Source organism: Citrus clementina, unplaced genomic scaffold, assembly GCF_000493195.1.
Source record: "Citrus clementina cultivar Clemenules unplaced genomic scaffold, Citrus_clementina_v1.0 scaffold_5, whole genome shotgun sequence".
Classification (NCBI taxonomy): Eukaryota; Viridiplantae; Streptophyta; class Magnoliopsida; order Sapindales; family Rutaceae; genus Citrus; species Citrus x clementina.
Window position 1 is genome coordinate 1,812,820 of NW_006262201.1, and position 13,354 is coordinate 1,826,173.

General features: G+C 33.7%; 1 pseudogene; it reads right to left on the reverse strand.

Moving 5' to 3' along the window:
- Window positions 1-5,675: 5,675 nt before the first annotated feature.
- LOC18040712 lies at window positions 5,676-13,354 on the reverse strand (annotated as a pseudogene).

Here is a 13,354-nt window from a genome sequence, read left to right on the forward strand (position 1 = left end):
TTTTTTTTTTTTTTTGGGGGGGGGCAAAGAAAGAAGCAGAATTTTGAGTTTTGAGAAGCAAAATGAGAAAATTGAACAGAAAGTGTGAAGGGTCAAGCAAAATGCAGGTAACAAGTCTTCCACTTGTTGTTTATTCCAGGAAAGGGAACATAAAAACAGAGCCCACCACCCATTAATAATTTAGCAATTTACCAATCACCAACCACCACCACTTGTTACCAGATTCAATAAATATAAAATCGCACGTTGATATTTGTAGGGCCAAGCAACATTAATCCAATGTCCGGGTAAATGCTGAATAAAGAGGGAGGTGGAATGTATCTGCTACGAACCTACGCTTTACAAGTCTTCAAAATCATAATAAACCAAGTTAAATCAAAACATTTCTCTCTCTGTGTCTCTCTTATATAATTACTTTATTTATTGAATTAATTTTCATGCTAAGACGAAGACTTAAATGTACAATACAATGTTTTATAATTACAATGGTAATTTCAACTATCATGTTATATTAATATCGTGTTAAAATAAATTATAATAAAATAAAACAAAAATTCTAATGTGAAAACAAAAACTGTCCCACCACCAATAATTTAGCAAAGCTTCACTTTATTACACTAAAGTGAAAACAAAATCGGCCCCCACCACCATCAATAAATTAGTACATCCATCTAAATGGAAGTAGAAATTGGAACTCACTTTATGGCTCGTATGCAATACAGGTATCAACATTTAATTAGAGTTCACACACAAACGTGTGTGTGTCTAGTTTTAATTGAGAGATAAATTAAACATAAATACTTAGATGTTTCTAAATGATTGACTAATGATATTATTGGTATTTATAAATTTCTAAGATGTGATAATTATGTGGGGGACATATATTTATGGTTATAGAAAATGGCGGTAAAAGTGGTACAAATATAATATAATAAAAAAATATAAACTGCAGTAAATTAATATTTACTTCAAAGTACGTTATAAATATCGCTTTCCTTAATACGTTATTTGCTCCCACCGATTGAGTTATGCATATGGATTAAGCAAATATGCATTTAGGATACAATAAAGCATTGATTTGTTTGTTTATGTTATATATCAATGAAAGCAAACATGAATATTCTTGAATGTTATAAGCCTAACGAGAATTAATATATTATTCTTACAAAAAAAATAATATGTTGGATACTTGATGCACAAAAAATAAATGTTAATTGATGAAATTCTTTTGAAGAAAGAGGACTAGAAAAAAAAAATGGTGTAGGATCATTTTATTCATGTCTAATTGACATTTATTTTTTTATGAATGTGAAGGCATTTTGGTAATTTTATGGTCACAAGAGTTGTATGTTGTGGATAGTTATTCGTTTTGAACTACATTGTGTGCAGTTAGTCGTATTTCACATTTATAAAAAGTAACTATGTCGTTTCCTTGGTTTGGAGAAAACCAAGCTGTGAATATGAACGATAGTCAAGTTTAAGCATTGTCAGTATGAGTGAAATATGCAAACTCATTTTCATATTTTATTATGATTTTAGAGTGTAGTAAACCATATTTGTAAAATAAGATTTTAATGCTCTAATTTAATGATTTCTAGAATAAATTTGATTTACGTATTGGCACATTATTAAAATTTTATGAATATTGGTTTTCCCTATCGATTTTGAGTAAAGTATAATAGTATTTTGAAGAAAATAAAAGTAAATTTAAAGTATGTTAATGGAATGAAAAGAAGACTTAATGTACGATTAAAAATGTGTTATTTATGTGTATAAAAATTTGTTATTAAAAATTATGAGACAAATCCCTCTCCCTCTGGTTAGATACAGCTCAGATGAGAGCCTTTTGGGGCCCCTCTGAATACATAGAGAGGTTAATAGGCTGTGTTTTTTAGCGCTTTTGCCTTTTGGAGGCCCATGCATGTTACATATAAGATAGAGGCCTTTGGGTCTATCTGAGTGCACATAGAAGCTTTGGATCGTGTGCTTGGGTGCTTTTGTCCTTTAAGGACTATTTTATGTATGCAGTATGATGAGATATGATGATATATATGAGATAGCACTTCATTGATCTATCCTTTGTAGCTCCAGGCATGACAGTGCTCGGATAATATGTCATTACACTACCCATATGAGGTCTAGGTACGACAAGATCATTTACTTGTTTAGTGACAGTTTAAGAATCAAGTATTCTATGTTATCTTTTGATACGATTTTCATGTGTATTTCGTACAATATAATGTATTCTTCAATGACAATTGTTCAATTTAAAGTTTGAATAATTTAACAATGTTCTTACTTATAGATTAGTAAAATTGGTATGTCGAAAAGATATGATCATCTTTAAAGGAAGTTACTTTCAAAAGATGTTATCCACTCACTGAGCTTACTAATTTTTATATTCACCTTATTTTATTATATTTTTCCCTTGTAAAAGGATGCAGATACACCAATTGAACGACCAACTGTAGTTATTTTGAATTTTTGGTCACGTGATGGCGCTAGGAGAAATAGATGGTATTATGTATTTTGATCATCTCATTTTGAAATGTATAATTGTATTATGATTCGATGATTATGGATGTTTAATGTATATTGAAATCAGTTATATTATAATCTTTTCATATTGGAGATGTTTGGGTGTTATTTGGTATTTAGTTGAGAAGGTTGATTGATGGAACTGATTATATATTAAAGTATATTAGGAGTGCTTGTATAAATTTTCAATTTTGGGATTGTTATATTTATAAGGGAAATAATTGTCGAATTTTCGGTAGAATCGTTACTAATTAAATTATTATCAGTCAAGTTAGACGATATCAGATAGACCTGCATGGAGTTCAAGGCGAGTCGTTTCAAATCAAGTCCTTTATAAACCTCACTCACCCCTTGTTAGCTCTCCCTCGTTACAAGCATCTATCTATCAATATATCAATCAATGCTTACATTTTCTTTCCTCTTATACACCAAAATGAAGTTCATCTTGGCAATATTGCTGTGGCATTATTATTGTCAATAGTATAGAACGTTTACAATTATCATCTTCCGGTTGACCAAACCTCTAGCGACGTTCCATTCGGAGCCAACTGTGTGGCCTCAGTCAGCCCGAAACTCTCTTTAAAACCCGATGCTGAAATTAAACCAAAATGAAATCCTCGGCGCAGCAATAACTGTACTGAAGGAACGGGATATTCAAATCTACGCGCAAAAGCAAGTGATTAATAATTAAAAAATAAAAAACAGCCTGCCGTTTTGAAAGTGTTAACTTTATTGGAAATGCAAGGAATCATTTATTGGAATGAACACCCGTTTGGACGGTAGTGATTAGAGTCTGTGCTGTCACATGCTTGTGTTTGCCTTTTAAAATACGACAAAGAATAAAAAAAATGGAACGAAGAAAAGAATCCGTTGCACTATCGAAGCAGGAGATTTGCCCATGCGTCCTCATCAGCATCAATGAACTTTTCGATGTGTGAGGTGTGAACGCGTAGATTTATGACGAGGGTTGGTTGCCTGCACACGAATCTATCTTGTGGTCGCAATCACGTGGAAGGTCCGAAAGGAAAAGCGAGGGCTTCGGCCTTCGGTCTAATCGAATGCGCTCGGCTTGAAATTTTGGGAAGAAAAGGCCGATTGTTGAAGAGCTCAACAACTAAAAAGCCGAGTATATGAACAGAGCGTGCTCATGACTTCCATTGGTGAATACATTAAAGTTGTAGAAGCTTGCGACAAAGCAATTGGGCCAGCTAAGGCTGGCGATTTTGCCGTCGCGAAAACGGCAGCTGATGAAGCCGACCTGAGCGTTTCTCGCGCTAACGCATACAAAATCGAACCCGAACCTGAAACATGTGACTTTGAACTTGAAAATTGCTTCTAAAAATGCAGTGACCATAGCCATCAAGGCTCTTAGTAATCCTAGTGCTCAAAGCGAAAATTGAAACAAGGAGAGCACAATTATTTAATTTAATTAATGATGATTTCATATTTCTTTCATCATCGATTTGTCTTTTTTATCTTTTCTTTTTTTGAATTTCTTCATTTAGATATGCAAACCAATGATATTCTTTTTGATGATATTGTTGGAGTGAATAATAGTGATAATGTGTGCTCTTTGAAGCAGCTTTCTGCTTATGTTGTAATGAATAATTTTTTAATTGGTTGGTTGAATTATTCGGTGCTTTTATTTATTTAATTACGTGATGATCGTGCATGACTAATTTAAGTGGATTCACAGAACTAAAAAAATCAAATAATGATGGAAATCAAAACGATTAATTGATTGTCTTCATGTGTGTTAATCAATTAATGCAAAGATTAATTGCCAATTAATCAATACATAAATATTTGTTGACTTAATTTTTGTCAATCAATCAAATTTTCTAATCACAATTGTATCATTTCTGTTTACTATTTTATCATTCTGCAACAACTTTCTCTCACAAGGTAATAGATTGTAGTATTTCATACCAAATTAAAACTTGTCCATGTTACCGATAAAAATCATGGTAGCATTATTAAAGAGCTTTTTCTTTTCTTTTTCTCCCCCTTTTTCTATTTTGTCCTTTGTTTGATTGGGCGTAATGAAACAGATATATCAAGGGACCAAGCATGACCTATATATATATATGTGTATCTTCATCAACAAACAAAGAAATAAGGGATTGAATTTGATGTGTCATAGCACAATAAGTGAAATTTGGACAGCCAAGACAAATATAGAACCATCTAATCCACGAAAGGATAGACATGGGACTTGACATGAAAATAAATACAAAAACAAACACAAACATTTACTCCTCCAATGATTGTTTCAATATCTTTACCCTTGATATTTGCTACATTTTATAAAATATAAATCTGCTGGTAAATTTTTTGTACCTTAAACAGTTTTCTGACTTATGAGAAAAAAAACTATTTTAAAAAAAATATTGCAGAGAAAAATAAAAAAGAAAAAACTGCTAAAGAGACAAAATAATGGTAGAATGCTGACAAAAATAATGTTAAAATCAACTAGATCACATAAAATTTGATTACCTTCACTACTATAAGATTTATTTGATTAATACAAATTAATTCAAATCTGATATGTTAAGTAGAGAATAACAATGTTTTAGATCATTGTTTATTTACAGTACATGGATAAACTGGGTAATTAGTTAAAGAGCCGTAGACTAAAAATGGATTTATGCATTTATCTTATCTCCACATTATATGTTGATGCTTTCATTTGTACTCGTTCTTTAGTTTCTTCTCAATGCAAATGCCAGGATAGGTGGAACAACATTTCCAATGTGCTATGCTTGTGTTGGATGTTATCAACAATCTTGTAGCCATCCGAAAAACCCTACGTGACAGGAAGTAAGATTAATTCAAAAGTATAATCACAAGTGATGCAAATAGTAACGAAATCTAAACAGTTAAGAAGTTTTACAGTCAAACTTCTAAGAATGGAGATTTGTTCATTGGTTTTAAAATTTATTTTGCATATTCTAATTTTTCATTTAAATAATTGCATGAATTTGGATCCAGTGTTGATCACAATCTTGTAAGAAGATACCCACAAATCTTAGCTCAGCACTAAATCCAAATCTCAATTGCAAATATCAAAATAGCAATAAGACGTACTCGAGATCAATCGCACATTCACGAGCTTTCACCGATTGTATCTCTAACTGTTATTGCACGGAAAGGAGCGCCATTTGGTAACTTGGCCTTAAGCTCAGGACCGGCAAAGACGTGCATTGGTTCTGGCCATTCCGGCATTGTTTCCTCAGGTGAAGCTGCCCATACGAATGCTTGTTTACGACATGGAAACAGATCGTATGCTGCTGCTTCCAATGCATCGGGCATCTTGATAGGCACCCCTCTGTTAAGAAATTGATTCAGGCTTTTTGTACCACCCCACAACTTACTATTTATTCAAACATATTTACTTTAAAAGTCAGGGCATCTTGATAGGCACACCTCTGTTAAGTTAAATGAATATCGGTGGGTGAGGTTTATAATAATAGACAGCAACAACATACCACAACTTCTTTATGGACATGCAATCCATCGGTCGTAGCAGAACTAGCTGACAGCGCCTGCGGGGCACGTGCAATTATATTTTGATCAGTGTTCACGAAGCTAAAGCAGTGTAAATAACAGATTATGGCTTAATTAAGTAATTACCTGAAGGTGATTAAATAATTGAGAATGAAATTATATTATTAAGCAAAGACATAATTACCCCATTTATCTGTTTGAAATCCCGTCTTGAGAGCAAATGGCGGCACTGACGAGGCTTGCTCAATTTCGGCCTGCATGGCTGCATGTCTGATAAAGGTGGAAACATAGTGCCTTTAGCTTAATCGTAGAATGTTAAATCTGATGCCGCTGAATATGGAGGGTGATTCATATACAAGCTCTTTATGAATATATAGTTGTTAATTATAGGAGAAGTTGCAATATGAAGTTAATTTGAAATTTATATTTCTCACCTCGAATAATTTCTGGTAAATTGCTGATTCGATAAAGTCAAACTTTCTTTATGATCATCATCTTCTTCTTGGTCTTCGCCTTCCGATGTTCCCATTTCTGATGTTTCTCCACATTTTCTTCCTCTTTTAACAACTTTCGTTGAAGATTTTGTCAGAAATATCATTGTGAGAAGAGTATTTCTAAAGTTTACAACTTGGAAATGAGACCTTATGTGATATGTACATGAAGGACAGAGTACATGTCAGTATTTATAAGAAACAATGTGATGGTTTTAAAGAGACTAGTGGTGGTTTCAAAGAAACTAAATAAAGTTTATTATTTAATAAAAAGTCAAATACAAATCCTAAAGAATCCGCTGTATAATCTGACAAGATTTGGAAAACGGAGGCACATGCATGGCAATATCATTACTTTGTAAGACTGGATTATTTTTATAAATTTTTATCCAAAGAAACTAAATAAAGTTTATTATTTAATAAAAAGTCAAATACAAATCCCGAAGAATCCGTTGTATAATGTGACAGGATCTAGAAAACCGAAGCACATGCATAGCAATATCATTACTTTGTACGATTGGATTTTTTTTAATAAATTTTTATCCAAAGAAACTAAATAAAGTTTATTATTTAATAAAAATTCAAATACAAATCCCGAAGAATCCACCGTATAATCTGATAGAATCTGAAAAACGGAGGCACATGTATGGCAATATCATTACTTTGTACGACTGGATTATTTTTACAACTTTTTATCCAAAGAAACTAAATAAAGTTTATTATTTAATAAAAAGTCAAATACAAATCTCGAAGAATCTGCTGTATAATCTAACAAAATCTGAAAAACAGAGGCACATGTATGGCAATATCATTATTTTGTATGACTGGATAATTTTTACAAAGTTTTATCTAATCCCTTGTTTGATGCCAGTAAATCAATATTTAAATATATAGTTATTTTGTTATGTTATTTGATTTTAACTATTAATGTCAATATTGGAATATATCTTTATATTGAACTAATAAAACAACTGTATAAAGACATTTGAATAAACTTAATTACGAATTTTGAATTCATGATGTAAGATAGCATTTGCTTTTTAATCTGAAATCTGAGTGGGGTTTGAATTTGGCTGAAATATGAATATCTTTAAATTGCATATGTTTAAATGACATGTTTATTTTCTCTTTTTCGATATCCAAATATAAGGGGCATCTTTTTTTTATATATATAAATCAAAAACATCCAAAGTATGATTATTTAACATTTATGTTTTTGTAAGAATTATTTGTACTTATTATAAATTTTAAGAGTTAAATACATGCACATTACAATTAAAATCAAACATACGTAGAGTTGAGTAATTGATCTTTAAATAAAAATATTATTACATTACTCCAAATATAAAATTGATTCAAATTTATTATACTAATTAAAATGTGAATAAATTTAAATTTAATTTTATAATTTACATCATCTTTTTTACCATTTTAAATTGTAAAGCCCATTCGCCCAAACCTAGTCTTAGTTAGTTGTACATAAGTGTAAAGGCCCATATGTTCTTAAGAAGTGTTAAGTTTTCATAGACCCATAAGTGAATGGAGAAATGTAATGCCCCAAATTCAAGCCAGAGTTATAACTGTTGGCAGATTTGTATAATCTTTTTAAAACAATTCTCTAATTATGTTAAAAGACAAAATAAATCTAATTAAATTCTTATATTTCTCTCTCTTTCTCTATAAGTTTCTTTTTCTAGTTCATTACTCCCACACAACTACACCAAAGTCTTTTATATATATATATATATTTTATTTTCTCTCAAACACTTTGTATATTACATAATAACTATTTAAGTCCATTTTTAGTTCTACTCAATTCAAGTATATAGAATTTTCTTTTTAATTAAATATATATGATTTAAACTTTCAAAATTTTGTAAAAACAATATCCCTAATATGAGGTTTGTGGAAGAAGTTAAATTTTTTTTAATAAAAAAGAAACTAAAATTTTAAAAAAGAGTTTTTGAAAACTTAAAATAGGTTTTGAAGGGGGGGGGCTTGAGAAAAAAAATTATGAGGTGCTATTAGTTCCACTCTTCAAGCAAAGATACACAGACCTTTACTCTTCCAAATAAATTTTGCGGTGAATTTTATTGTTGGCTAATCACGCTGATATGAGTGTGAATATGAAAAGGATAAAACTTATAATAAAGAATTATATGAACTTATAATAAAGCATTATATGAACTATATTTTAAAGAGAAAATATATTTTTAAAACTATGAAAATTTTCTTGCAAATATGAGCTAGGGAGATAAATTGAAGAGGTTACATGTCATCAATCTAGTTACTTCAGAAAATGTAGCCCAATGTCTTCAGATGGGTTAGTGTTGGTGTGTTACTAAGAAATAGGCCGAAGTTGTAAAAATAAAAAATAAAAACAGTAGGTTTTCATATTAACAAAGAACAGTTATTTCACAGAACACATGAATATCTCTATGATGTTGATGCTTTCATTTCTACAGCTTCTATTGGAATTGGTTCAGCCATGATCATTGGCAATCAGCCAAGATTATTGGCAATATTGTAGGCTATGTCTTTACCCGTTAGAAGCATAACTTGTGCAGTTAATTTTGGCACATCACATGTTTGACGAAATTGCCATAACAAATGCATAACTCATGTACTCTTTCTTTTTTTATCATTAATTCTGTACTATAAATATGTACCTGTAAATAGTGAAATACACACAAAAATCATTTCTTTTATCAATTGTTCTTCTTCTAATATATTTTACAGCTTCTTTTAGTTTTCTCCCCAGTGCAAACTCCAGAGGAGGTGGAACAGCATTTCCAATCTGCCGATGCTTGTGTTGGATGTCACCAACAAATTTATAGCTATCGGAGAAACCCTGCTGGAATCAAGAGAGCAGGGTAACATGACAGCAGAAACAGTTGGCAAAATTTATCTTGTTTGATTCAGTAATTAGCTTGTCAAGTTAAAAGTGTCACCGGTGCTGCATGAAAATTATTTTTGGTCATTCTGGTTTTTCAGCATTCCTACTAACTGCAGGATATTTACATATATAGCCAAAAAGACTTGTGATCGAGCACACTCACGAACTGTGATTATTCTATCCTGATCTGGGTGAAAGCACGTTCCGACCATACCCATCGGATGAGGATCAGTAACGGAGGTTGGAAAGTTTCCTTTCCAGTCCAACCTTCCGAACAGACCCTTCCATTGATTATGCTTTTCAGCTGTATTGGGTAAGCACCAGGGTATTAAATCTACAAACTGTCCGTTAGACAATCGAACCTGGAGGGGGAATTTGAAAAGGAAAATGTTTAAAACCAAAGCAATTATGAAATGATAATTTCAGTTGGATCTAAAAGAAAAACTATACACCTTCTCACTAGGAAGAACACGCCAATCGGAACCAGGCTGTTTTGGGATCTTTTGACACCTAATAAGGTTCAGCTCACTCATTGCCTTTGATATATGATCGTTTAAGACCAGCATATCTCCTCTGATTTTCTTTTGAAACCCTGACACTAGTTCACTTTTATACTGCACGGTAGGAAAATACAAGAAACAAGACCTTTGGTAGAAGGAACAACAATAAAGATAAAATGAGCATCACAGACAGGTGAAGAAAATCCCACTTCCATGGTTGTTACAGAAGCCCCATTGCCAACAGTTGGGAGGTCTCCAATTGTATCTCTAACTGTTATTGCACGAAAAGGAGCACCATTTGCGGTGCTTCGAACAGCAGCATAATGGGAATTTCTAGCTAACTTGACCTTTAGCTCAGGGCCAGTGAACACATGCATTGGCTCAGGCCATTCTGGAAGGGTTTCCTCAGGTGATGCTTCCCATATGAATGCACGTTTACGAGACTGAGACATGCCATATGCTCCTGCTTGCAGGACACCAAATCTCACCTACAACAACAAATTAGATGAATAATTTGTATAAGCTACATGATACTTTCACAATTTTCAGATTAAATTGACAAATGAAATGGAGAAACAAATTCAGGGAATTTTGATAGGTACCCCTCTATAAAGTTATGAGTGAGTAAATCAAAAATGGTATCTACAAAATATATTAAGATCTCATTTTTTATATATTTTTTATACAAATTTTTTTTTTCTCAAAGCAGTGCATGGCAGTCTTTCTTGAATCTGACTTTTCAAACACAAACTCTACAAAATATATTGAAGGCAAATGATCTGAATCTGCAGTTTCAACCACCAACATTAACCACATTGCCACAAACAATGGCACGTTTGTAAAGAGACTCACTGAAACATGTTTTTCTTATTAACTCCCCATCCCATTTGGTAGCCTTCGAAGAGCAAGGTGGCTTAACACTTATCGCAGATAAACAAAATTTCTCCATATTCTTATCAGCTTGCATCTGTTCCACTCTAATGTCTTCAGGATCTTCCTCACTATTTTCTCCATGTTCTTCATCGAGTTCTTCATCCGCTTTCGCTTCACGGATATATGCCTCCTTTGAATCTTCAGGCAAATAATTTGAGTAAAACTCTTCCCAAATCCTCTTTATGAATCTCGTGGTTGTTGCTTGCATTACCTTGTTTTTTGATGCTCTCAGATTTGAATTTATTTCCTTCTTCAGCACCACCTTTTTTTTCACCAAAGACCTGGTGTGGCGTCTTTCCTCCATTTTTTCAAAAAGACCAGACACAAATGCACACTTGCTGATCCTTTTATTAGGAAGCTCTGCAAATTGTTGGAGTATGATATGTCCATGAACCACCACATACCTTTCAAATTCTGTGGGATTGGAAGAATATAAGCAGGATTAATCTTACTGAACTTGGACACTTTTTTGATTACATCTGCAAACGAGAGTCGAGATGCTCGACTCTGATTGTTCAACATTGTAATGATGGCAATAGCAAGCCTCGCAGTTTTTGGAACTGGTTTGTACCACGCTGCATACTGCTTACAAGAAGACTAACGGCAAATCGCGGAACAAGTCCCTCAAGGAGCAAGGACGAGATCGCGACGAGGACGCCGCGAGCTTAGGTGGGGGAGGATGTTACGGTCCGCCCAAATCGCTAGCCCAATTACCCATAATTTCAGGCTAGAGAGCCAACACAAAGCCAAGAGTGCTAGCTTGGCCCAATTCCAGAAACTTCTAGGCAATTCTTGCACAAATGAGCTTGTAAATATTCTAGAATACTCCATACTTTTCCAGCACATGTAAATATCTAGAATTCTAGGCACATTGTAGAATTCTCTAGAATCTCTAGAGCTTGGCAAGCCTCCCCTATAAATATGGGATGGCATTAGGCATTTGCATCCAACAAACACTACAACAAGCAACTCAAGCATTGTAATCTCTTTTGTGCAATACAAGTTTCTTCTTTGGCTTAATTGCTCTCTTCTCTAGTCCGAGAAGTTCTAGGTTTACTTAGCAACATTCGGCAAAGTTGTCTAAGTGCCGCACGGGTTAGCTGCGCAAAACACTCATCCCGTGACATTAAGCACTAGTACCACCACCAAACCTCTTGATAGTATACCCATATAGATGCATACCAGGAAATATCTGTCCGAACTGATATGGAAAGGAACGAGTATCCAAATTCGATCATCCATTCCTGTATTGCACTCAAATATATTGGTATTCCCCCAATATTCTCTGCCACAGATGAAGACTGATCAAAATTAGCATCAACACATAATCCACTTGAATCACCAGTTGTCATAATCCCGGACCCAAAGATGGTAATATCATTATCATCACATGGTTTCATTGGGAGGAACTCCAAAGAAATCAACCGCGAATCTGAGTTGTAAAGTGACCAATTGTGAAGCATTCTTCGAGAAAGCTCATCAGGATTAATTGCATCAAAGATTAAATACTCATCATTTTGCTCCTCACTGGGCTTGTAATATGCAGGCAGAGGATAGTCATCAACAATTTCATCTTCATTGATTTTACTGCAGAACTTGCTTGATGAAGCAACTCTCCTCTGAGTTTTATTATGTTTCGTTGATTGCCAATTCTCCTCTTCCTGCAACAGCCTTGCCAATTTCATATCTTTATCTTCTTCACCTCCAGAAGCAGATGAACTAGACTGATTGTTTTGCTCTTCTTCTTCACTGCTGGATGCACTGGTTTCCAGGTAATTAAACTCCCTTGCTTCCTAGTTTCATCCAGCAGTGCAAGGAGCACAGGCAAGTTCTCAAAGATCTGATCATTTTTTTTTGGATGTCTCATCTAAACCGATGAGTTGATTGTATATGAATTCAACCTGTGAGATTATAAATTCCCTCATAGATGTCCTGTGAGGAAAATTCTTGCTATCACTCATGGAACGAACAACTCCTGCAAGCAATTCATCGACAGTCTGATCAGGGTTCCCTCCACAAGAACTTGAAAGTTTTTTATAGACCTCCACAGAGGCACGAGCCTTTTCATAGAAAAGGTTATATAGTATTTTATAACTATTAGCAGGTTTAACACAATCATAGTCTGCAGTGACAGTTGAAATCCAAAATACCGGTGAGCCTTCCTCATATCCAGATATTGCCCAAGATTCAACTCGTCCGAAATCTTCACATCTAACAACATTTTTCAAGAGGCAATATAAGACCTGAAACGAACAAGTTTCCAACTTCCAACATTTCAACAGACTTTAGGTTTCCACAAGCATCATGAAAGGCAATTCTGTTAGCCTTCGATTTGGTCTAACGTCATCCTTTCTAGCGGTCAAGCTTATTGCATCCTCTTCATTTTCTGCAACAACTTCTTCCCTTGTGCTTTCCACAAAAGATGCACTTCCAGAGAAGGAAAGAGATTTATCCATGATATCCATACATGCAGCAGCTCTCTTTGGCAT